The sequence below is a fragment of the Schistocerca cancellata genome, chromosome 2 (genome assembly GCF_023864275.1).
Source record: "Schistocerca cancellata isolate TAMUIC-IGC-003103 chromosome 2, iqSchCanc2.1, whole genome shotgun sequence".
Taxonomy (NCBI): domain Eukaryota; kingdom Metazoa; phylum Arthropoda; class Insecta; order Orthoptera; family Acrididae; genus Schistocerca; species Schistocerca cancellata.
The window spans coordinates 660,827,831-660,853,680 of NC_064627.1; the positions used below are offsets into that span (position 1 = coordinate 660,827,831).

Sequence of the window (25,850 nt, forward strand, 5' to 3'; positions counted from 1 at the left end):
CATGACAGTTTCGGTTGACAACGTGATTCCAGTAATGAAACTACTGACTTGGAGCTAGAAAAACGGAACTGTGAGGGTGCAAGCATCATCCTGGCTAATATTTGGAGCTACTGGTCATTGACGATTTTCCTGTGGTTGCCGAATACACTGCGCCGACAGACACCGTACTGTGTATCGTATAGGTTAGGACATTGAAAAATGGTGCGCTACTTGGTACACAAATCACGTACAAAAATCGCAATATTTTTTTTACAAATTGTATAATGCGAGGTTGTCGCATGTTGCAGTGTGAGACCCTCTATCCTGTGGTGATTGTTCGAGTGGGGTTTTTACCACCACCTGTTTTGATTAAACGTTTCAGACAAGTATGTACCAATAGGAAATGACGACTCTGAAGCTATATTTGCTCCACTGTTACTACAGCTATCTTTGGATCTCCAAGCGTTATCACATTTGAGGCAAGTTCCGTACGATGACTTTTGCCCTAGTGTCGAGGCATACTTATTTGAAGCAAAGTGTGGGAATTTGTGGCCTGTAGTTTCAATCATGCAAAGGCACTGACCAGCACAAGTAATCACATAATAGGCTTTGCCCATCACTAACATTCATCATCAAAGAATTGCAGCTGGACGTGCCAGGGAAGTTCTTTGTTTGATATGCGATTACGATGCTATATGGTTTAATGAAGATGATGTTGACGTATTGAATGTTCCTAACGTTATCCAAATCGAGAACAAAGTGACTGCTGTGCCAATCACAAATAATATAAAGGAACGGGCTCAAAGTCATTGGACACAAATGATTAAATTTTGTATCGTCTTGATTCTATGCAAAAAAGACTTTATATACAAATACATAAAATACTTTTGGAAGTGATGTTTTACTTTAAGATTTCTAAATTTAAAACTGCAGAATATGTCACGTCACACCAGGCGAGGGTTCAAATGGCTCTGAGCACTATGGCACTGAACTTCTGAGGTCATCAGTCCCCTAGAACTTAGAACTACTTAAACCTAACTAACCTAAGGACATCACACACATCCATGCCCGAGGCAGGATTCGAACCTGCGACCATAGCGGTCGCGCGGTTCCAGACTGAAGCCCCTAGATCTGCTCGGCCACCCCGTCCGGCACCAGGGGTGGGGATCACAAAAATGTGACCACATGTGACAAGGAGTCGCGATTCCATAAATAATGAAGTCCGTGTCACATAATTTATGGATGGCCCGTATCGGCTCAATGGAAACGGCGACTAAAAGGACCCCATAGAGAGGCAGACCAGTCTGCCGACTCGTGCCTCGGTTGGGTTCCGTCGGTTCGACCAGCGAATCTCTACCTGCCAGCGCACATACTCCTTCAAGGCAGGCAGATAGCATCGCCAAACAATCACAGGTGCAAATGGGTAGGCGAGCGGGTCTGCGGACTTGTCTGTCTGCGCTAACTGGAGTGTAGGCTGGCAGGTTCGGCGGTCGAACCGACGGGCCTGACCCCCCCCCGCCCCCCCACACACACACACAGACGGAACGGGTCAGGGTAGACCTGCTCGTTGAGCGAGTTGGCAGACGAGACTGCCTGTGTATGGGGGCGCTATGAGACGCGTATTGTTGGTTTCGCCGTCCTACGCACTTCAGGACAGGCATGACGACAGTGGGAAAATTCGCAGAGCGGAGCGCGCACCCGACGCTGTTTGTGCCGGCTTTCGGGGGAGTCGAGAGCCGGCATTCCAGGAAGGCGGTGCGTGGCCGCGATAAGCATCGAGCCCGTTCCGACAGCCAATAAATCCAGCGTCGGGCGCGGGGGAGGGAAGGACAGGAAATGGCGTCACCGCTGCGAGTCGAGGCGCGGGCCGGCCAGCCACCCAGCGAGCCGGCGCCAAGGCCGCGCGTCCTTCCCCGCTGCTCGCAAACCTGTTTTAAATACGTGCGCCGCGCGTTGCGGTAGCCCAGCTACTGTGTGCCAACCCGATCGGTTCGTTTTTTTTTTATGTGTGTATGTGTGTCTGGAGTACCGGAGTCCATTGTGCAGAACGGCTGCTGGACGCGTGCCACGGCGCAGACGGGAAACAATTTCCTTCAGATTGTCAGGTGCAAAACAAAACAACACGATACGACGTCGCGGCGTTCTATTTTCTGCGTGTACCTAATTTATTGTCATTGGAGACCGACTCTGAACCATTAAATGTTGTTCTGACGTATTTTTCTCGTCCAATTAAGACGCAAGGGTTCGGGGAATTACACCACTCCCATCTTCATCTAACACGACCGTTCACGAAGAACAGAAGTGAGATATATCTGCTGGCGGAATGGTATCTTAACCTGTCGTTGCGGTAAATTTTTTTGTTTGCATTCTTCCATTCTGCTTTTATTGAGAGTCGGTTGTTGGTTTTGTCACTAATTACATGGCAGTGCTTTTCTGTGTTCTATTGTAATCGTCAGTCGCGTCGACCTATACATTTCACATTATTGTTTGACCCCTTCGTAGCCTCTTTCGTGATGCACACTTTAAATTTTTGAGGTCCCCAACAAGAAATTACGCATTACTATGGAAGATTGTGTTGATAATTTTTAGGTTAGGACCGTCTGTATACAACTGAGTAACTGAAGTATTTGTTTTGCTGGACACGTTACGCCTCACTTCATCAAAGTATCGGCAGTGGCCTGAAATATATGTGCATGTTTGTTTCAGTGCAGCACTTTCAGCTTACATATTCTGTTATTCTACATGATAGCCACATACAGTTCTGATCTAGCGACCTTTTGTTTAGTATGTACTTTCTGACTTACTGTGTGTGTTGATATTGTTCTGTGTGTGCCCTTGCTGTACTGTCGGTGAAGCTGTTACTCTGTCTTAGCACAGAGCACACACACACACACACACACACACACACACACACACACACACTTCCACCATATTAAACTGTTTGTGATTGAAATGAAGTCTTTCTAACTCTGGGGTTCGACAAAAATGTGGAAACGCTGAGAAATGCACGCTTTAACGTAAATGTAGATGTTAGCCACGCATGCAATGTGGTAGTTGTGTCAGACGTCTTGTTTCGGTTCGTACGAAGTAGTACAAATCGTTTAAGCAGAGTGACGTAAGCTGCTCTGCAAAACTCAAGGACGAGATAGATAATGTAACACTACAAATAAACCACTCGTTGTAAATGAATAGAAGTACGGGAGCTTATAAACAGTGATGTCTCTGTCGTTGACAGAGTGCCGGACGTCACATGCCGTAAGGTCAGCGTGACTATAGAGCCAAATGGAGTGCACCACAGCACGAGGCAGTTCAAGGAACGGAGAAAGACATAGTGTGTCAATCCGCGAGTAGTTATAATGCACTGTGCTGGTGTTCTTCATTACAGCAAGGCCCAGAGGCAACATCGGTACGATTTCAGACGGCGAGGAATCATCGGGAAAGTGGAAGAAGGCAAGTGTGCCGAGTGTAGCCCGCGAGTTTGACATTGCTCACAGCATTCTTTGAGGTGGGAGGGGGGCGGTCCGAACCACAGGCACTGCTGTCCGGAGGAGAGGAGGTGGTCGACCACTAGCAGATGACCGCTTCATTGTACAGTAGGCAAGAAGCGACTCACGTTAAACAGCGAGTGGAATTGCAACCACAGTTAACAGGACTTTAGACCAGACAGTATCACGCTCCAAAATGGTAAGTCGATACCATGCGGTGGCCGCCTTGCCCGACGACCACTACGTTGTGTTTGGTTGACACCCGCACATCGTCGGCACCGTTTGCGATGGTGCCGAGAGCGTAAGGACTGGACCAATGAGGACTGGGGTCGTCTGCTCTTCTCGGATGAGAGCAGATTCAGTCTCAGTAGCCGGCCGGAGTGGCCGAGCGGTTCTAGGCGCTACAGTCTCGAACCGCGCGACTTCTATAGTCGCAGGTTCGAATCCTGCCTCGGGCATGGATGTGTGTGATGTCCTTATGTTAGTTAGGTTTAAGTAGTTCTAAGTTCTAGGGGACTGATGACCTCAGAAGTCAAGTCCCATAGTGCTCTGAGCCATTTGAACCATTTTTTTAGTCTCAGTAGTGAGTCTGGACGTATCCTCATACGCCCAGAGACGGGAAGATGTAATACACCCAGGAACGTTGTCGAACGTGATTGTTTTGGTGGTCCTGGTGTTGTGCTGTGGGGAGGCATAATGTTGCATAAGCGTACTGACCTCCGATTCTTTGAAGATGGAACAGACACTGCTCACCGTTATAGTGAAACTGTACTCCTTCCCTATCTGCGTCTTTTCAGTGTTGCATTAGTCTATGACTTCATTTGTACGGATGAAAATGGGCGCAGGTGGAGGAGCTCTTGGAACCGGAAGATATTTGGCGATTTGACTGATCTGGCACTTCCCTCGACTTAAAAGCGATCTAGACATCTAGGACGCGGTAGGGTTGTGTACTGAAGTACGTCCACGTGCACCAACGAGCGTCCAGCAGTTTTCAGCCGCACTGGTGGAGTAGTGGAACGCTGTACCACAGGAACTCCTTACCGACCTTGTGGACAACATTGGCGCACGTTGCAGAGCCAGCATCGCTGTCCGTAGTGATCATACGCCCTACAAAGAACAGTGTCCCACCCTTTGTAATGTCCAGGGGCCCATCATAAATCGCTGTCTCTTCAGTATAATTATTACCTTTGAATAAAAGTGTTATTTCTGTCCGTCACATTGCGTATTTTTTTCAGTTACCTTCCATACTATACCGTAGCAGCTCTTTTCACGTGTGCTTTCAGTTTCATCGAGCAATGTTACTTGGCAGTGGCACATCATGCGAATACTACTTTCGTCTTTAAGTTTTGCACACCAGTGTAATATGTAATCGTATACATACTATTAGTTAATCGCAAGAAAAGTCAGACGTAGAATTCGTGGCAAGGGAACATAACAAGATATATCGAAATCACTTCTGACGTTACCAGTATCGTCTGCACCTGTTTATGTGTGATTCTTGTTAGTTGTATTCGACGGGTGTACAGTCCAAGAATGTTTAATTAGCTGTGGAGGCACGATAAGAATGTACTGGAAATGGTGCTTTGATTGCAGCAACTTCTTTCCACCCCTTGCCGCTTAAGTATTACTCACTAAATTTTCATCTACTACCAGAACTGGAATCAGCAACTCTCGGATCGAACGCTAACGTCTGCTAGCGACGTTGGCAACGGAGAAGGGCAACAATAGACCATTAACCCCCTGTAAATGCACGAATACGAGTATGTCCGTTAACATTACAAGTGATCGAACACATTTGCTTTTAATTTGTCTCTTGTAATTAACTTCGTTGAGCGGTCAGCACAGTAGCATGTTCGAGCTGCGTTACACTGTCTATATATCAACGAGACGTTCGGTCCACACATGCCGAGCCGTTGAGGTGCGTCCTTGAGTACCCCACTTGTTTGTCTACAAGACCTTGTGAATATTGAGCAGGGAGGGCGTTCCAGACCGTGAATTACGTTGCACGTTAGTTCGTTTTCACGCTTCAGTTACCGCGAGATCTCGTGGGCGCTATTGTCTCTCGCCTGGGCGTTCAGCTTATTCTGCCAGAAGGACTTCCACTTGCTCAGGAAGTGGCGGCCGATCTGATCGATAACGCAGTGTGATGTAATGTCTAACGGAAGACTTGCTTCCAGTTAATCGCTAGCAAAAAGAAAGTAAGGGTTTGATTATAGGCAGGTAGTTGAGAATAATACAGTATGGCGAATGAGATTAGGTTTTTTTTACGATAGCGGATCAATTGAGGATACCATTTTTATTAGTGTTGAGTTATTTACTGATCTGCACTCTAAGAAACATTAATATGAATTGGAGCAATCCACTATACGACTGCAAAATGGAGGTAACGTAAATAGCCAATTTAGACTCACAAAACTATATTAAATTGTGTAAATCTAATTAGGAAGTATATCTTTCTCCTTGAGATCGAGAGAACAGTCTAAAGAGTGAAACATTGTTTACTGTTGCTCTGTTCGTTCGATTTCGTTCTAATTTCGGTTATGCATCATCCCTAGGAAACTGAATTTGATCAATTTCTCAGCGTCGACCGTGGAAAACTAACGGTTTCATACCTACTTGCAGCGGAATCATATACTGTATAACTAGTTACGAGACTGCGGACGGTAGGCGGAGGTTACAACACAGGAAATCGCTCGTTCTTCTTCGTCTTTTTAGTTTTGCCCATCTGAGGACCGCGTTAATTCGCGTCAGCTACGTTTCTTCTGGTCTTTCTCCTTGTCCAGTATTCTTTCATTCTCATTCTTTGCAACCTTATTCGTTCTTCTGTCCATGATCATCTTGATCTGGTTGTAGTTTTGTTCTCGAAATCGGCGAAAGTCCAACTTTTTTTATTTAAAAGTCACACTGTTGTATATCCTGCATTCTCATTTGTTAAAGATCCCTTTGTATCTCGTGGATCCAGCGTACTTTGGTTCTCTTGTTCACCAGAAGCCGTGTCATTTGCTGTGTTAACCTGCCGTGGTCCTTTCTAAGGATGTGTCCGAAGAAGACGCTCCTTTGCTGATGATGTCCGAGATTCTCTTTATCTTAGTATACAGTTACTGGTTCGCTCGTCTTCTACATTCACCGTCTTCTCTTCTTCCAAATGCCGATGTCGACTTGCTGCGTCTGATGGGATGCCTCACCGCTTCTGCGCGATGTACGTGGACGTATAGAAAAGTACTTCCTCCGAACTTTTTATGTAAAAGCTCTTAAAGCCTTCTGCAGCCCTCTGTCGCTAGAGGGGCTCCGAATTTTAGCGTGCATCGTAGCGGTGTGTAACTTAACTATGTCGGAGCTCGAGAATAAGCGCGCTGTAATCGAGTTTCGAATTCGAAGAATGCCAGACCCTCACACGAGCGCTGCGACATTTGCAACAATCCAACGCCTTGGGTTCAGTGTCATCGATCATCCTCCATACAGTCCCGACTTGGCTCCATCCGATTTCCATCTGTTTCCATAACGTGAAAGAACACCTTCAAAGACTTCACTTCGATAGTAACGAAACGGTGCAAGCAGAGATGAGACTGTGACTCCGTCAACTGCTTTTCTCGTGATACGAAAAATTCTCCTTTTCTAATGTACCCATTAGGTAACATGCTGACTACCACAAGTATGGCCAACAGAAGGCGAAGTCGTACTAAAAAGAGATTTCTGGGAGAGATGTGGCGATGCTTTCGCGTTTTCGATAACGCCACGGCCGATTCCCTACACAATCCCTATGCAGCTGAGCTGTAACTACAGTCGCCTCATGTCGATAGGATGTTAATGGTTTTTCATTTCTTCCTCTCAAATCCAACTCCTTGGTTCTGAGAATATAGTTCTTGTAATACTAACTCTAGGTTATTTAGCTTCACTCTTCGAAAACAAAGAAGTTGTGCCATCATGGTTAGGAGAGACGTATTTCTGACACACACAAAGTCCAACTTTTTTTATTTAAAAGTCACACTGTTGTATATCCTGCATTCTCATTTGTTAAAGATCCCTTTGTATCTCGTGGATCCAGCGTACTTTGGTTCTCTTGTTCACCAGAAGCCGTATCACACACACACCTTTTGCGGCAAATATTACGTCACAAGACAACATCCGTAATGTTTACGACGTAAATGCTGTAATAATCAGTCGTTTCATTTCGAACTGGTTCGACTGCGTCCATTTAGTAGTCGATATTTTGAGATTCGAATGTACAGAATGACTACGTCAGAGAGCCAACGGAAATAAAAAGTATGCCCGTCGCCTTTCACCGCTTACCTTGCTGCAGTTCGTGTCATATTCATCAGCTGTCCAGAAGAAAGTAGGTTCAAGCGATTGAAGAGTTATTAGCGCTGATGTGCAGATTAGCGTAAGCTTAAAAACGTTCAGTATTTTTGATTCAAGGTGCTCCGCAGCTTGCATAAATTTCATGAACGACATCTTATTTCCAAATAGGAGGTCGTCAGCTGCGTTCATTTAAGGCTCAAGTGTGATGACTTAATGAAGGCCGGTAAACTCCTGTGTAGGAATTAACATGGTTTCCGCAACTAACGATCTCGATGAATCCTTCCTGTTCGTTCATCGGATACAGACGGCAGTAGATGCCGATGGTGACATTGATTCAGTGCCTCTCGTATTCCAGAAACAGTTAGATTCAGTTTTGATTGTCACCTACTAAACAGAATATAAGCGTATGGATTAATCAAACAGATATTACCACTTGGGCGAAGACTTCCTAACAAACAAATTTCAGTACTACGTTCTTAATGGGAAAGCAAGTCCGAAACGAAGGTAGCGTCTAGCGTGTATCAAGATCGTGTGATCTGATTTGACCGCCACAATTCTGTATTCATACACCACCACCACCACCACCACCACCACCACCACCACCACCTCCACCACCCCCAATTTACACCCACTGCTGAATAAAATACAACATTGTTTGTTTAGGTGCATTAGGATTTTGATACGTAGCATCATAATTTTTTTAATGTCGTCTACCAACATTGCACTAGGTTGTTGTGTCGGTCTTTACTTCTCTCTTAGAATCCAGCAAATAACTCTCTTGATTGACCATGTGTGACCTTACTGATTAACTACATCTATATCTCTGAGTCTGTTCGCAGACGACGGAGTTACCTACGTGGAGGCAACGTAGTTAAGAAATTTTTGACGAAATGCAGTAGCACCTGGAAGATGGATCAGCACTTGGTTAAGTCAGTCACTTACTCTCGCCTTAAATAAATGTAATGTAATCCACACAAATACTCAGGAAAGATCCTATATTGTTGGTTACGCGATCGGTTATGTCACTGGAGTTAGTGAAACATTCAAGTAAATACAAGTGTCAGTTTGGAGCAATTTAAGATGTAACGAGCTCGTAAGCCTAGCCGTTAGCCTGACAGACGCAGGATAGATTTATTGAAAGAACTAGCTGTTACCCGCCGCTTCGCTCGTATACCAATAGTTTTCTTATGATGAGTGATGGTGAGCGAGTAAGCTAAGTAATTTCACGAGAAGTATACGTATATAGTGGTGCAGAGGCGTATGTAAAAAAAAGTATATAGTGCCGGTATATAGATACATAATGAATGTGTTTCTATTATTTTGCTGCTTGTCGAATCTGAAAGCATGCATTATATTTTGTAATTTTATTTGAGAAGTGCCACGTTTCATTACATTCGTGCAGGTTTAGAGATTTTTTTATTTGGGGGAGGGGGGGGGGGGTTGGGGTGTTTCTCTGGTTTACCCAGTACTTGATGTGAGATTTTGCCACTAGAGAAATACGTACTAGCCGTTTCTCCCTTTGATTTTAATGCGTTATGGTGCCTACATTTGATCAATTCCCCTATGATGACTAATTTATGATTAACTTAGTCAGTTAATCATAATCAAATGCAGCCTCACCAAAAGCCACTCCCACGTTCCTCATGTAAAGATACGACTCTCTGTTTGTTGTACAGCCTTTAAATGACGACGTCGGTGAGAGTCTTCAAGCGTCTTGGAAGTTGTAAAAGTCGCGTGACGCTCAGCCTCCAAAATGCGACGGGCTTGTGACTGTTCCAGTGCCTCTTTCGCTCTTCAGCCGGCTGACGTTCTGCATCCAAGCTCCAACGGACACGAGACTGCTCTGACATTTGTTGGATTTGAGTAACTTTCGCAGCTTGAGCTCTCTTAGAACTGTGCGCAAAATCAGACTTCCGTTTGCGAGGCTGATAGTAGTAGTTTTAAATGTTCTCGGGCTTACCATCCGATTTTGTTGCTGTACCTCCACCAAAACTTTCCGGCTTTGCGAGGTGTAGTAGGAACGCCGGCCGCGGTGGTCTAGCGGTTCTAGGCGCGCAGTCCGGAACCGCGCGGCTGCTACGGTCGCAGGTTCGAATCCTGCCTGGGGCATGGATGTGTGTGATGTCCTTAGGTTAGTTAGGTTTAAGTAGTTCTAAGTTCTAGGGGACTGATGACCACAGATGTTAAGTCCCATAGTGCTCAGAGCCATTTGAACCATTTTTTGTAGTAGGAACTCAGTACTACAAACATCGCGCAGAGTAACATTCGATTTGCACTGTCACGGAATAATTTATGCACACTAAGAGTCGGTGTAGCATATTTAAAAGTGTTAATAACACTGAAAAAGACACAAATTTCTAAAGTAGCCAATGGTATTCCTCAGTATTCAAGCTATCTCCACACTATATACCATCGGAATCGGCTCAGCAGTAGGGTCGCGAAAACGTAACAGAATTACTTTCGCTATTAATAAAACTGGTATTAGTATGGAAGTATAGATTAAACACGTCAAGAACTGAACAGGCATCGAACTGATTACGTTTAATCATATTACGTAAAACGTATCAACCAATAAAAGCATCTTCACAAATATGATAAAGTTCGAAAGTGAAAGAGTAAATAGCTTTCAAAAAGTAATTAATTATGCATAATTCGTGTTGTATTCTTCAGCTCAATAAGTATTTTGTACTACACATTTTCTAATGCAGCCTGTGTTCTTCCTCAGCGTTCAAGCTATCTCCACATCAAATTTTATCGAAATCGGTTCAACGGTTGAGTCGTGAAAGCGTAACAGGCAGAGTTACTTTCGCATTTATACTGTTGGTATTGATATGGATTTCAGGGAAGTGTCATTCACACTTGAGAGATCACTTGTAAAATCTCAGTTGTCCAATTCTTGTTTCCGACGATCTGGGACCGTTAAGAAATTAGATTAACACAGGAGAAGAGAAGGTGCGTTCTTCGCCACGGGTTCGCTTAGGCAGCTAAAGAGAATAACAGAAACGTGTGACAGTGAGTCGCTACAAGTAAGCCGTTCTACAGCACAAAAAGGCCCACAAAATTCCAAGAGTGCCCGTCCATAAAAAATAAGGAAACTTCTTACATAATATAACTTATATCTCGCATAATGACCACGATGATAAAACTGAGAGAAATTCGGGCTTTAGAAACATTTCAAAAATGGTTCAAATGGCTCTGAGCACTATGGGCTTAACTGCTGAGGTCATCAGTCCCCTAGTACTTAGAACTACTTAAACCTAACTAACCTAAGGACATCACACACATCCATGCCCCAGGCAGGATTCGAAACTGCGACCGTAGCGGTCGCGCGGTTCCAGACTGAAGCGCCTAGAACCGCTCGGCCACCACGGCCGGCAAAGACATTTCTTCCTGCTTGCTGTCTAAGGAGTAGGAGAAATTATTCTAGAAGAATATCTATCTGCTGCTACACGCCATACTGTGACTTGTGGGTAGATGAAGCTGCAAGGTAAGTTAAGCCAACTTTACACGACAAAACTAGATTGCGCGTAGTTGCGCTAACGACCTCTGCGCATGCACTCCGTGCGTTTTCGCAACTCGTTGGTGACATTACTCGTAAACAGTTCCGCCTGTTTCCAATTTTGGCGACATTAGTTGCACTTGTTTTGAGATTAGATGTCGTGTCGGTACTGTGTAAACAAACTCAACCACAAAGTGGGGAGCGGAGGAAGGTGTCCGCTTCTTGGATATGTATCCCGGGCTTGTGTGTTTATGGGACTTTAACGTTGTACATATTGAAACAAGCAGTAGCGTGTTGCTGCGCTTGGGGCCGTCCTACAAGATTTGAACGTAAATGGATTGGCGAAATCTGAGCGGCAAGAAAAATTCATTCTATTAAGAGTACGAACACAGATGTATTAAGAAAAATATAGACAAGCAAAACATCCGTCTATGTGACAGCCCGCGCCTACAAGACCAAAATCTCGTGCGTCGAGCTAGCAGTTTTTCCCCCAAGGAAAGTTGTGTACAAGAGGAAAGACTACACAAATCTACTTAGCTGATTTTCCTATTCAGTATTCATTTATCTACTACGTCACAGCAGTGCTTTACATTCACAATTCTTAAACTTTGAGATGTTGCCGCTGTATAGGTCCAGATTCAAAGAAGTAGTTTTAAACCATCCTCTTCTTAGTGCGGCTTGCTTCGAATAATTATTGCTGGCAGATTGCAGGTTTGCGTCTGTCAGCCCAACAAACATTTATGCTTCTCCATGTCCGTGGCAGGTAAACTCCATTATCGACACTCATCATTCGTGAAAGTGGCTACATTGGACTGTGTAAAGATTAGGACTTAATACGGGCGCCGATGACCGCGCAATCGAGCGCCCCACAAACTAAACATCACCATTATCGTCATGCTCCTGATCTGTTAGCTGTGGGTGTACAGTTTTGTCTACTATTTGTGTGATAAATGCTCGGATCATTGCATTTTCGTTACAAATTTAGACAGTTTGTCGGTTGGGAGTTTTGAGTTGGACATTTGGTAACTTCCAGACTTAAAATTACCCTCACATAAAATATTCAAAATTTAGTGAAAATTTGCATTGTTAACGCATGCAAACATAGCGAAGTTGTATTACCTTTTTATACAAGCGCGAAGCAACTTAGCTGACGTTTCTTATTTCGTTCCTTACGCACCGATTCCATGCAGATGAGCATTAGCTCCTCCTCTGCTCTAGCAAAACTTCCACTTCACAGACGACTCCGGTACTCACAAAACGACGAAGCTGAAGTGTAGACTATTGTGACCGTGTCTACAGTCATATTCAGTATGAAACCATTTGCTCGAAACTCGTTTCAAGAAACGAGTTGCGCAACCTAGCGTAAACAAGCGTTTAGAATTTCACAGCTCATCGAAGTCAGTGGAGGCAGAGCACTATTTCCTCTCGACAAAGGTGGAGGAGGAGATGTCTGTGGCCTGTTCAGAGAAACATAACGGCGTCTGGGTATGAATATTTATGGAAATGGAGAAAAATCCGGTTGTTTTAATTCTGTCCCTTTTAACATTTGTTATAAATTTAATTGACGAGGATACGAGTGTGGGAATAAAAATCTCAATATGGATTAATAACGTGCAGAAGACACAGACGAAGTTTTGATAGTTGACGGTTGGTTATAATTAACGTGCAGCTCCTCGCAGACGTCTAGTGTGACTGTAATTATCGTATTGAAGCGAAAGCTGGTAGATATTATGATGCGTTAATGAGGAACTGATTTACTCTGGAAAAAAAGTTCCAATTTAGGCCACAAGATGCAAATCTGGCACTGTGAATGCAAGAAAGGCGTCTGGCAATGTTTACACTTGTAATGCATTAGGAACGGAACGTCGGCGGAAAAGGTCAAACAAGTGGGAAAGGCGTAATACTGATTTTATTATTAATCGTCTCTTACACAGTTCGTTCAGTGGCATCTACGAGATGCACTAGATTTGCACCTGGTGGGCAAAATTGGAACTAATTTTTTTCCAGAATAAATCGGTTCCGCGTTAACGCATTAGCATATCTACCAAGTTTCGCTAACATACGGATAATTACAAGCCACACCTGACCTCCGTGAGAAGTGCACTTCAGTTATAAGCACTCTGTATATCTTTCCTTTCAGGAATGCTTCTGGATATTATAACTTTGTTGTAATATTACAAACGCTTTATCCATAAGCTTGCAGTTAAAGACGAATAATTCTTTCTTCATTGCCTCCGTCTTTGGAAAAACGTTTGATTCATAATCACGCTGGAGGAGGAAAACAAAGAGATATTACACAAAGGGACCTTGAACTCCAGTGTTCTTGAATTCCAGTGCTGTCCCTTTGAATGAATTGAGTGCACGTTCAGTTTGTGACCGATTGATGTGCTGCATTGGTTGAGACCATGGACTTCAACTGGGAAAGAGCGCGATCCTAATCCTCGACCGGCCATCTAAATTTGTATTTACCCTAGTTCTCGTAAGCTAGAATGGTTCTTTCGATGAGTCTAATTTCCTTTCCCATCCTTGCTAGTAGCTTACAGTCACCAGTATTTATCTTTCCGATTTGCTTTGTTTTCATATCTGACATCAACACCGTGTTACCGAGTGCAGAAAAATTAACAAAAGCGCCAGAAGCGAGGAACTACCACTTACAGAGATCCAAGTGGTGGTGACAGCAATTAGCGGAAGCAACGGGTGGGTGGTCAGAACACGTGCACGAACTTTACGTATCTGCATGTTCGCAGCGCAATGTTTACAACATGCATGGGCAACCTTAGGTCATCAAGGGGCCTGACTCATTTACTTCCTTCAGCTCGTGGGCAAATCGTCATGACGTGACAGCAATGCTCGAGCGTGTACGTCAAAACTGTAGCGTCCGTGTCTTTAATGTTTATGTGGTAATGTACCCTTATGAATAGCACCCCTTCCCGAGACGCCACCACAACAAATTATGTGTCAAAACTCGTGTTTTTGAGAAAAACATTCATTTTGGGTCCACCCGAAATATCTTCCACGGGCCGGATTGAATCCAGTCGCGGACTGGATGTGGCGCGCGGGCCGCCGGTTGTCCACCCATGTGTCTACATATCATGTGCAGTGGGTTCGTTGGGCCACACGTTGCGAACACTGCAGTTCCTGAAGCACGTAACTGGCCAGCTCAGCACAATGTGCTGCAGTGGTCGCCGTGTTGCATGAGGTTTTTTTATTATTTATTTATTTTTTAAGTCATCAGTCTTTTGACTGGTTTCATGCGGCTCGCCACGAATTCGTCTCTTGTGCCAACGTCTCCAATCTCAAGTAGAACTTACAAACTACGATCTCAGTTGTTTGTCGGATGTATTCCAATCTCTGTCTTCCCACAGTTTTCACCCTCTGCAGTTCCCTACAGAATCGCAGAAATTCTTCCCTGATGTCTTACCTCATGTTCTATCATCCTGTCCCTTTTTCACGTCAGTGTTTACCAAATGTTCCTTATTTGGCAATTCTGCTGAGAACTTCCTCATCCCTTATCTTATCAGCCCACTTAATCTTCAGTACTCTGTAGCATCACATCTGAAACGCTTCTATTCAGTTTTTTCCGGTATTCCCACAGTCAAAACATTCGCTACCATACAGTGCTGCGCTCCAAACACACATTCTCAGAGATTTCTTACTAATATGAAGGCCGATCTTTCTCGAACTTCATTTGTGCAGTCTTCTTTCCCTGTGCTGCATGTCCTCCGTGCTTCGTCCGTCGTGTATTAATTTGCCTCTGAGGTGGCTGAATTCCTTAACTTCGTAGTCCTCAGTTTTGACATTTATAGTTAATCTCATTTCTGCCACTCCACATTACTAGCATCTTCGGTTCACTCTCAATACACATTCTGTTCTCATTAGCCTGTACATTTAGTTCATCAGATCGTGTAATTCTTCCTTACTTTCACTGAGGATAGCATTGAAATAAGCGAATCTTATTACTGATATCCTTTCATCATGAATTTTAATCGCACACTTTCCTTTTTAGGCACAATTAATTTTTCCAATGTACATACAGATTGAACAGTACAGGCGGTCACCGAAGGTCTGGCTGTCGTGGAATGTCAGTGTGTCAGTTTCGTTGTTAAATCCAGTCGTCATTTCGAAGATGAGATCAAAATCCTCGACTCAATGTATTGTGAGAAACGTCAGAATTATTTGTATGTTTTTTAAGACTATCACACTCTGGACCAGGTCGTAGCGTGAACTGCAAGAAAGATAAAGGTGGTCGTTTCTCCTGTACTTAGGCACAGGCCACAGTGGATTGTACAAGTGCTGAAGACTTCTAGGACTGTGGTAGTCTCAGTACTGTGGACTGCTCGAAACGGACGGTCGATTTCGGCCACCATTACGTCATCAGTGTGCTCATCACAGACGTAACCTAGCAGTTTAATATAGAGACAATCGCAAGCACCATTTTGAGCCGGTTCTGAGGGGGACCGGGAAGTGTACCGACTGCTGTGTGCTATTCATTTTACATCTTTAATACACATGCGCAGTAGCGTTTCACAATAAGTGGCATACCTTCTTTCAGAAGTGTGGGAAGTTACCTTCAGATTAACATTTGTAGAGAAAATAAATTGAGTTATTGGATGGTGCTTATCTCGCTTACTTTCTGTATATTGACGACTATTAGAATATAGCTTAGGAGGTAATAAATGAAATAAGCATTCGTCTATAGTACTGTTAATATTTACTGATACTCTTCCTCAGTTCTACTTGGACTATGTTTACCATGTATTTAAAAATTCGTCTTTTCCAGAGTATTGTTTATTTTGTGTCCAGACAAACACGTTTAGTCTATTTATATGCTACACTTCATCAGTGATTTTCATTTTTGTATCCTTTTCACGTAGCCATGAGTTGTTCAGTAGACACTAGATACTCACAGTGCAGGTTCCCCATTGACAGGTCACTTTACACATTTCACTGCACATAACCTAACCTGCAGGTGTGGTGTAACTGTGAACTGTCAGTTGAAACCCTGAATGAATGCGTCTAGTACCAAGAGAAAAACCCACAGATAGATTAAAAGGATAGGAAAATGAAAACCACTGATCATGCCTAGCGTAAATAGGTGAAACATTTTTGTTTATAAATTAGAAACTGTGTTCGGCACTATGACCTAGGTTGTCAACACTCAAACTTTTATTCTAGGTTGGAAATATTCGGTATCGGCACTGTTTGTGACTTCTCTGGTAGGGGGAAGGCGTTACCTGCGCGAGCGCAGTGAGGAAGTGGTGTGACAGCGATGGCGAGTTGGAAGGAGTACACTGATATATGGTGTGTTTGCATGGCTGTGCCTAAGCGAAAGGAGTCGTGGCCTGTAGCACGGAGGACTGTCATTTTGTATGCTAGGCACGAACGCACTGTGCCCATATGGAATGTGAATAAGCCGGAGGCATAGAAATTGTATGTCGTGGCTGTGTCAGACATTCAGTTCCCTCAGGTACGTTATGAGATATTGTGTTCTGTCTGTCATATGGAGAAACTCTCAGGTTGACGATACACACTATGTGATCAAAAGTATCCGGACTCCTGACTGAAAATGACTTTTAAGTTCGTGGAGCCCTCTATCGGTAGTGCTGGAATTCAGTAAGGTGTTGGAAGGTTTCTTGGGAAATGACAGCCCATTCTTCACAGAGTGCTGCACTGAGGAGAGGTATCGCTGTCGGTTGGCAAGGCCTGCAACGAAGTCGGCGTTCCAAAACATCCCAAAAGTGTTCTAAGGGATTCAGGTCAGGATTCTGTGCATGCCAGCCCATTATAGGCATGTTATTGTAGTGTAACAACTCCGCCACAGGCCGTGCATAGAAGAGGTGCTCGATCGTGTTGAAAGATGCAGTCGCGATCCCCGAATTGCTCTTCAACAGTGGGAAGCAAGAAGGTGCTTAAAACATCAATGTAGGCCTGTGCTGTGATAGTGCCTGGCAAAACAACAAGGGGTGCAAGCCCCCTCCATGAAAAACACGGTCACACCATAACACCACTGCCTCCGAATTTGGCACTACACACGCTGGCAGATGACGTTCACCGGGCATTCACCATATGCACACCCTGCCATCGGATTACCACATTGTGTACCGTGATTCGTCACTCCACACAACGTTTTTACACTGTTCAATTGTCCAATGTTTAGGCTCCTTACACCAAACGAGGTGTCCTTGGGCTTTACCGGCGTGATGTGTGGCTTATGAGCAGCCGCTCGACCATGGAATCCAAGTTTTCTCACCTCCCGTCTAACTGTCATAGTACTTGCAGCGGATCTTCATGCCGTTTGGAATTCCTGTGTTACGGCCTGGATAGATATCTGCCTATTACACATTACGATCCTCTTCAACTGTCGGCGATCTGTCAGTCAACAGACGAGGTCGGCCTGTACGATTTTGTGCTGTGTGTGTCCCTTCACGTTCCCACTTCACTACCACATCGGAAACAGTGGACCTAGGAATGTTTAGGAGTATGGAAATATCGCGTACAGAGACGTATGACACAAGTGACATCCAATCACCTTACCACGTTCAAAGTCTGTAAGTTCCGTGGAGCGCCACATTCTGCTCTCTCACGATGTCTAATGAGTACTGAGGTCTCTGATATGGAGTATCTGGCAGCAGGTGGCAGCACAATGCACCGAATATGAAAAACGTATGTTTTCGGGGGTGTACGGATACTTTTGATCACATAGTGTAAATACTGGCTACAACGGCGCAGCGCCTCGAAGCTGAGCAAGCTACGCAAAATGAGAAGCAAACTTTCCAAATATTACACCCATTTTGTGTTCACTAGTCGATTTTATACCAAGGCATTTCATACGTTCATGTGTGAGTAAAATAAAATCCGATGCGCTGTGTACAACTTGCTGTTAACCTTCTAGTGGTTTTCTGAGAGTGCAACTTGCATTCTTATGCCCCAAAATTTTAATTCCTGTAGATCTGTTAGGCTCCAGTGTGTCAGGTTTAGTTACTTAGGCAGTATTGAAAGTTTGCTTGCGTTTTTGGATTCCTGTACCGAATAATTACCATGATTCAGCTTTTTTAATTTTCTGATTGTTTGGATTGTGTGTAAATTGTACGAGAAACTGTTGTATGGAGCACAGGTTGTAAATTTGTTGAAACTGTGGGAATATTATTAAATGTGCGATATGGTAATGTAGCTGTGACTCAGTCTGTCCCATCCTTTCTTATCCTATGGCCCCAGTAAATGCTACAAAACGAAATAGACATTCAGTTGCAAAAGGCGGAATTTTTCTTATCTCCCTGATAAATACCCCTCTGTATTGCAGCCGCCATACGTTACGTGAATATGCAGTAAGAACAGGTACAGTACATCTGTAACGTGTTTGGACATTAAACATGTATTGTATTCAACAACTAAGAAAGTTCAGGTATTAAAGTCTGTTAGTAGAGCTGTTTGGAATACCAGAGGCTTCTGTTTGTCACGATCCGTTTTCTTTTCCCCATTTCGCCTCTGGAAATGACTTGGTAAAATGACAAACGGTATGGTTCGGTGTCCACGCTCTAGTATATAGGTCCTTCTAGAACAGGCTGGGTAAATCAGTTCTGAAATGTGCTTTCTTATAGGACTACTATGCAAGGAGTTCCACCCAATAATATCCAAACGGCACTCTCTGTACACAATTTACTAAATTACCAATGCCAAACTTCTTTAAATAACAACAAATTCATATAACTTACAAAACTTAACAAATGGTTAAAGAGAGAGCTTTAAAAAAAAACAATAAAGGCAGCTTGCCACCATAAAATCAGGAACCTTTTACAATAGTGCTTTTAGAGTTTGTCCAAAAGACAAAATTCAATAATAGGTTAACCTGGCATTACAATTTAAAATGATTTATATAAAAACTTTACGATAATGGCGCTTGGCACCATAAAATGAAAGAAGCGCAACACACAATAATAATTTGATACAACCAAAGGGTGCCGGCAACTCCCAACGCAATCACAGAAGCGCGAGATCTCAACACTTCGGAGGCTTCCCATTAGAAACGGTCCCCGAAATAAACGCTGAGAGCTCCCCGACATGCCTCCCACAACTGCCCATCACTTACGCACCTTGGTTATGTTCTGTAACACACGACAGATAATATCAACACAAGATAAAAGTCAAAATACAGTATAACACCCCGACAGCACATGATAACCACAGCGCCGTTAACTCGGGCGCTCTTAATTACCTGAAGCCAACACAAATCTCGAACAATTCTCGCTTCCTAAAACGAAACAATAAAAGCCAAGCGCACATGAATAGTCAAACCACAGTCTTATAAGAGCCTTAACGACACCAAACGCGACTATTCCACCAAGTTAATAATAACACAATAAAAAAAATACAGAACATACCACTAAATGCTTTTACACAAGCAAATTGACTAGATCGTGTTGTTCAGGTCCCAGAAGACCACATATACCAAGCAGCAGTAATTCACTATGTATATACTGTACAAAACCGCCCTTCTTAGGCAGACTTTACCTAACACATCGACTGCCAAATGTACCATACATGAACGCAACTCCGGGCAGGACTCCAGTTTAGCAAATAAATTAGTACCAACAAATATCGTAACGAGCCACACACACACAGCAAAAGTTCCAACAACACCGTCCCGCATCAGAAAATTTCAGAAACGGCTGCTGGAGCTTCCATGGGAAAATCTGAAGAGCCAACCGAGCCCACACCCTAACCTGGCAGACGACTCCAAAATTCAACAACCAGTTGTCTCCGGGCCAGAATATCACAGGACCCCACCGGACCTCCACATCAGACAGGCAGAAAGAACAAGTACGCCGACTCCAATTAATCACCACCGCATGGCCAGCACAGCGGCGAGTCGCCTCCGCCCCAGACCACTCTGCTCGTATTGCGAGGCACAACCACCATAGTGCTAGTCACCAGCAGATCAGGCAGAGAGAACTTTACGTTCCGTCCAGTCCCCGGAAAACCAACTAACCTCTCGCTTTCCGCCGGCCACCGCAAACACACGCCAGTGACGTCGTAGCAAAACGCCACCGGAGCGCCACCCGCACCAGGACAGCGAACTATAATCGATTACAGTGCGCGCTCTGAACAAGATCACAGGTTAGCGGCGCGCGCCATATCAAGTTCAATAAAAGGAAGGTAAGGGCACACCACCCCTAGTGAGAGCACGCACTGCGCTGTTTGAAACCCTAACTTACAGGGAAGCCCATATCGGAGCGATGGAAGTAGGTAAACGTTTTTGTTGCTCGCCACAGTTCCTAGTACATTCTAGTCGTCGGCAATATTTCACGGCTTCGTTTGCAGCGTTGCCTAAGGATCTGTTGCGCGCGCGGTAGTTGCGGTGTAGCCGAGCTCGTACGGCTGTCAGCGCGCTGTCTTCGGGACTGAGAGATGGGGCGCCGACTGAGACAGTGCGGTTAACAGGAGCTGATGTGTGTGTGTGTGACGCAACGGAGGCAGAAAACGCTGCGCAGGCTCAGATGACAACACGGTCGCCGGGGGACCGCTCGTCACGGCCACTCCACGCTACCGCCGTACATTTCCTTCCGAGAACATGGCGCGCCGCCCGCCAACAACAGAAGCACGTGGGGGGCGGCTTTCCAGAGCACCATTAGCGCTGCCGAGAACTGCCCCAGTTGCCACATGAAGTTGCTGTTGTGAGGAAAGTGAAAGCGGTCCGTCGTCAAAACAACTGGACACGGTTACTTCAGCTCGAAAACTACTACTTGCGTCATTTGTTGCAACGATACCAGAACACAGGAAGCGTCTGATGGACACACACAGATGTACGTCATCTTATTACACGATATATGCTATGCGTATTAGGTGGCAAAGTGAGTTGACGTCAGTCAAGAATGCCTTTAAGGCTAGAAAGACGCTGTTGTCAACAACTCACTGAGTCTGGACGAGGTCTTGCAATATGGACGAGAAGTTGGCTGCTCCTTTTGCGATAATGCAAAAAGACTTGGTAGGAATGTTGCCACTCTACATTTTTGCTGGCATCGGTGGTTCACGAGAAGGGACGGTCGCAAGAAGACCAGTCCCCGGACGCCACTACCGAAAGGGAAAATGTTCAAATGGCTCTGAGCACTATGGGACTTAACTTCTGAGGTCATCAGTCCCCTAGAACTTAGAACTACTTAAACCTAACTAACCTAAGAACATCACACACATCCATGCCCGAGGCAGGATTCGAACCTGCGACCGTAGCGGTCGCGCGGTTCCAGACTGTAGCGCCTAGAACCGCTCGGCCACTCCGGCCGGCTACTGAGACTGCATCTGCTCTCATCCGAGAAGAGCCGGCCTACCGAAAGGGAAGACCTTCGTGTTCGGCGTATGGCTCTGGCGCATGGTAACTGCGTGTGCAGCAGCAATGTGAGGAGCAGTTGGCACCACAATGACACAACGAACTGTTACAAATCGGTTACTTCAGCTGCGAGCCAAACGCCTTGTGGCGTACGTTCCACTGACCCCAAATCACCGCCATCAGCGCCTTCAGTGGTGTCAAGCCAAAGCTCATTGGAGGGCGGGGTGGAGATCTGTTATGTTTTCTGATGAAAGCTGTTTCTGCCTCGGTGACGGGCGTGTGTTGATTAGCAATGGTCCAAATGAGGTCCTGCAAACAACTTGCGTGCTACACACGCTGGATCTATACCTATAGTTATGGTCTCGGGTGCGATTTCGTATGACAGCAGGAGCATTCTCGAGTTTATCCCAAGCAGTCTGAAAATTTGTGCGTCAGTCTGGTGATTCGACCTGTTGTGCTGCCATTCATGAGCAGCATTCCAGGGGGTGTTTCACAACAGGACAACGCTCGCCCAAATACCGCTGTAGTAAACCAACGTGCTCTGCAGAGTATCCATGCTGCCTTGGCCTGCTCAATCACCTGATCTGACTCCAGTCGAGCACATGTGGGACATCATTGGACGACAACTCCAGCGTCTCCACGAACACCATTGACCGACCAAGTGCAACAGGCATGGAACTCCATCCCACAAACTGACATACGGCACCTGTACAACATAATGCATGCATGTCTGCGTGCTTGCTTTCAATATTCTGACGGTTACACCGTTTATTAAGCATTTCACATTTGCCGTGGCGTATCTCGCCCTTGCATTTCTCTGCGATCTCGAAATGTCAATCACTTACTTATGTTACCTAGAAGAATGTATTCCCGAAATTTCATTACTTTACATTAATTATTGTTTGATGTTCCGATCTTTTTCCATCAGTGTATGTTCCGTGTAAGAGTACTGTTGTTAACAATCTTTTCCCCCTATTTCTCTGTTACGTTCGCGAATGCTGCGTTGCAGTAACGATCGTCGATAAACTTCCGTATGAGCTCTAATTTTTCGGGTTTACTCATAGTGGTCATGAGACGTGTGCGGGACGAAGTAATACATTTCACGGCTTTTCTTGCTACTTACGATCTCGGAATTTCAACAGTAAACCTGCCTGTGATGGACTTTACCTCTCTTTTAGTCTACCAATGTGTTTGGTAAGAATGGCCGAAAAGATTTTGCGTCTGCTAAACGATGTGTGTGTGTGTGTGTGTGTGTGTGTGTGTGTGTGTGTGTGTGTGTGTGTCAGCTTACTCACGAATCAGACCAACAAATGTTTCATAAATAACTTCTTAATTAAACTTCCTTAGGCTTCTTCCAATAAATCTCTGCATGTACATGACCACTCTGCAATTCACACTTCAGTGTCTGGCAGAGGGTTCATCCAATCGCTTTCACACTATTTCTCTACCGTTACACTCTAAAACAGCACTCCGGAAAAATATACTCTTACATCTTTCTGTAGGTGTTCTTATTTTTCTTATTTTCTTACAGTGATCATTTCTCCCTATGTATGTTGGCAACAATAAAATATTTTCGCATTCAGAGGAGAAAGTTGTTGTCAGCAATTTCGTGAAAAGATATCACCGTACGAAAATCACCTTTGGTTTAATAATTGCCACTCCAACTCGCGTATCGTATCTCTCACACACTCACCTGTTCGGCCATATTACAAAACAAGATTCCTTTCATTGGACTTTCACAATGTCCAGCGTGAATCCTATTTGGTAAGCATCTCATACCGCACAGCGATCCTCCAGATTCTCTCTCAAATACTTGATATAGATCAGGAACAACAGAGTGCCTATAAGCTTCTTTGGGGAACCACGGACGTCACTTCTATTTCACTTTGTAACTTTCCATCAGTTACTAGGAACGATGACCTTTCTGATAGGAGATTATAAATAAATCCAGTGGCACAACTGAGGCGGTACTCTCCATAGGCATGCTGTTCGATAACAACCCGCATGTGAGGAACGGTATTGAAAGTTTTCTGGAAAACAAGAAATCTGGAACCAACTCCAGATCCCCTCTCGATACTAATTACCTCATGGAAAAAAAAGAAAAGAAATAGCTGTGTTCCACAGGAACGATATTTTCTGAATCTCTGCTGACTATGTTTCAGTGCATAGTTATCGTCGTGGTAATTCTATGTGGAAACACAGTATATGTTCCAAAAACACACTACAAATCTAAGTCAGTGATACTGGACAGTAAGTCAGCGGATTACTCCTGTTTCCTTTCTTGAGTATTGGTGTGATCTGTACAACTTTCTTTTCTTTAGTTACGGATCTTTCGTCGAGCGAGCGGTTGTATTTGATTCCTTGGTTGGTTGGTTAGTTTCATGTTCATGGGATAATGTTGCTCTATAAATCATGATGATTTGGAATGAGTCATTTTACATTCTCATCGCCAATTATTCGCAATTTGTAAATAAGGCTATATGCTGAACATTGATCAGCATATTCTGATGGGAATCTACATTATATGCGGTCTAGACAGGAAGAATTGCCTTTATTAAGTGATTTACACCGACATGATAGAATCGTGGGATAGCGATACGCACATACTCAGATGGCGGCATGGCAAAGTATTAAAGGGCAGTGCATTGGTGGGGCTGTCATTTGTGCTCTGGTAATTCATGTGGACAGTCCGTTTCGAAAATCGTTAGGGAATCCAGTATTCTGAGGTCCACGGTGTCAAATGTGTGCCGAGAATACCACATTTCCGGCGTTGCCCCTTATCACAGGCAACGCCAGTGACCGATGGTCTTCAGTTAACGACCGAGAACAGCGGCGTTTGTTTAGAATTGTCAGTGCTAACAGATAAGCAACACTGCGTGAAATAACCGCAGAAATCAATGTTGGACGTACATCGCACGTATCAATTGGGACAGTCCGGCGAAGTCTTGCGTTAATGGGCTGTGGCGCTGCAGTCCGGAACCGCGGGACTGCTACGGTCGCAGGTTCGAATCCTGCCTCGGGCATGGGTGTGTGTGATGTCCTTAGGTTAGTTAGGTTTAAGTAGTTCTAAGTTCTAGGGGACTTATGACCTAAGATGTTGAGTCCCATAGTGCTCAGAGCCATTTGAACCATTTTTGGGCTGTGGCAGTAGAGTGCCTTCGCTAACAGCACGACATCGCCTGCAACGCCTCTCCTATGCTCGTAACCATATCGGTTGGATGCTAAACCACTTGGTCGACTGATCTGATGAGTTCCCATTTCAGTCGGTAAAAGCTGATGGTAAGGTTCGAGTGTGGGGCAGACCTGAGGAAGCCACGGACCCAAGTTGTCAACAAGGCAGTATGCGAGCTAGTAGTGGCTCAATAATGGTGTGGGCTGTCTCTACATGGAATGGAATGCAATGGGTCCTCTGGTCCAACCGAACTGATCATTGTCTGGAAATGGTTATGATCGGCTACTTGGAAACCATTTGCAGTCACTCACAGTTTCCAAACAACGATTGATATTTTATGTATGACAATGCGACATGTCATCGGGCCAAAATTGTCCGCGATTGTTTTGAAAAACATTCTGGACAATTTGAGCGAATGATCTGGCACCCACGTCACCCGACATAAACCCCATCGAACATTTATGGGACATAATCAAAATCCTCTACAGCCAACACTTTCGCAATTTTGGACGTCTAAAGAGCCACCATGGCTCAATATTTCCGCAGGAGGCTCCCAACGACTTGTTAAGTCCATGGCATCTAGGGTTACGGCTCTACGCCGGGCAAAGGGAGATCCGAATCGATATTGGGAGGTGTCCAATGACTTTTGTCACCAGAGTGTAAGGTATTTTTTTCTTTTTGTTCTTTTTTTAGGTAAGGCGCTATTATATTAGCATACTCTGAAAGCACTCAAACTGATATGCAGTCTCAACCGGAGGACATACCTTTATTAAGTGAATTTAAACTGCTACGCTACACCGAGGATGTCTACTTCTAAGTTATTGATGTTGGCAGCAGCCTGGTATCTGTTTTTCCTACATTCTTTAATGTAATCATTCCACTTTTAGGTCACTCTGAACGGTTACTATTGGGTATTTTACAGTTGTCACAATTTTCAGTGATTATTGCCAATGCCGGCCGGTGTGGCCGAGCGGTTCTAGGCGCTTCAGTCTGGAACCGCGCGACCGCTACGGTCGCAGGTTCGAATCCTGCCTCGGGCATGGACGTGTGTGATGTCCTTAGGTTAGTTAGGTTTAAGCAGTTCTAAGTTCTAGG

At 44.6% G+C, this 25,850-nt stretch overlaps 1 protein-coding gene across 2 annotated transcripts in view; it reads left to right on the forward strand.

The window, feature by feature from the left end:
• LOC126162353 (probable ribonuclease ZC3H12D) overlaps positions 1-25,850 on the forward strand; it is a 582,391-nt gene that overhangs the window by 416,661 nt on the left and 139,880 nt on the right. The window lies entirely within an intron of this gene.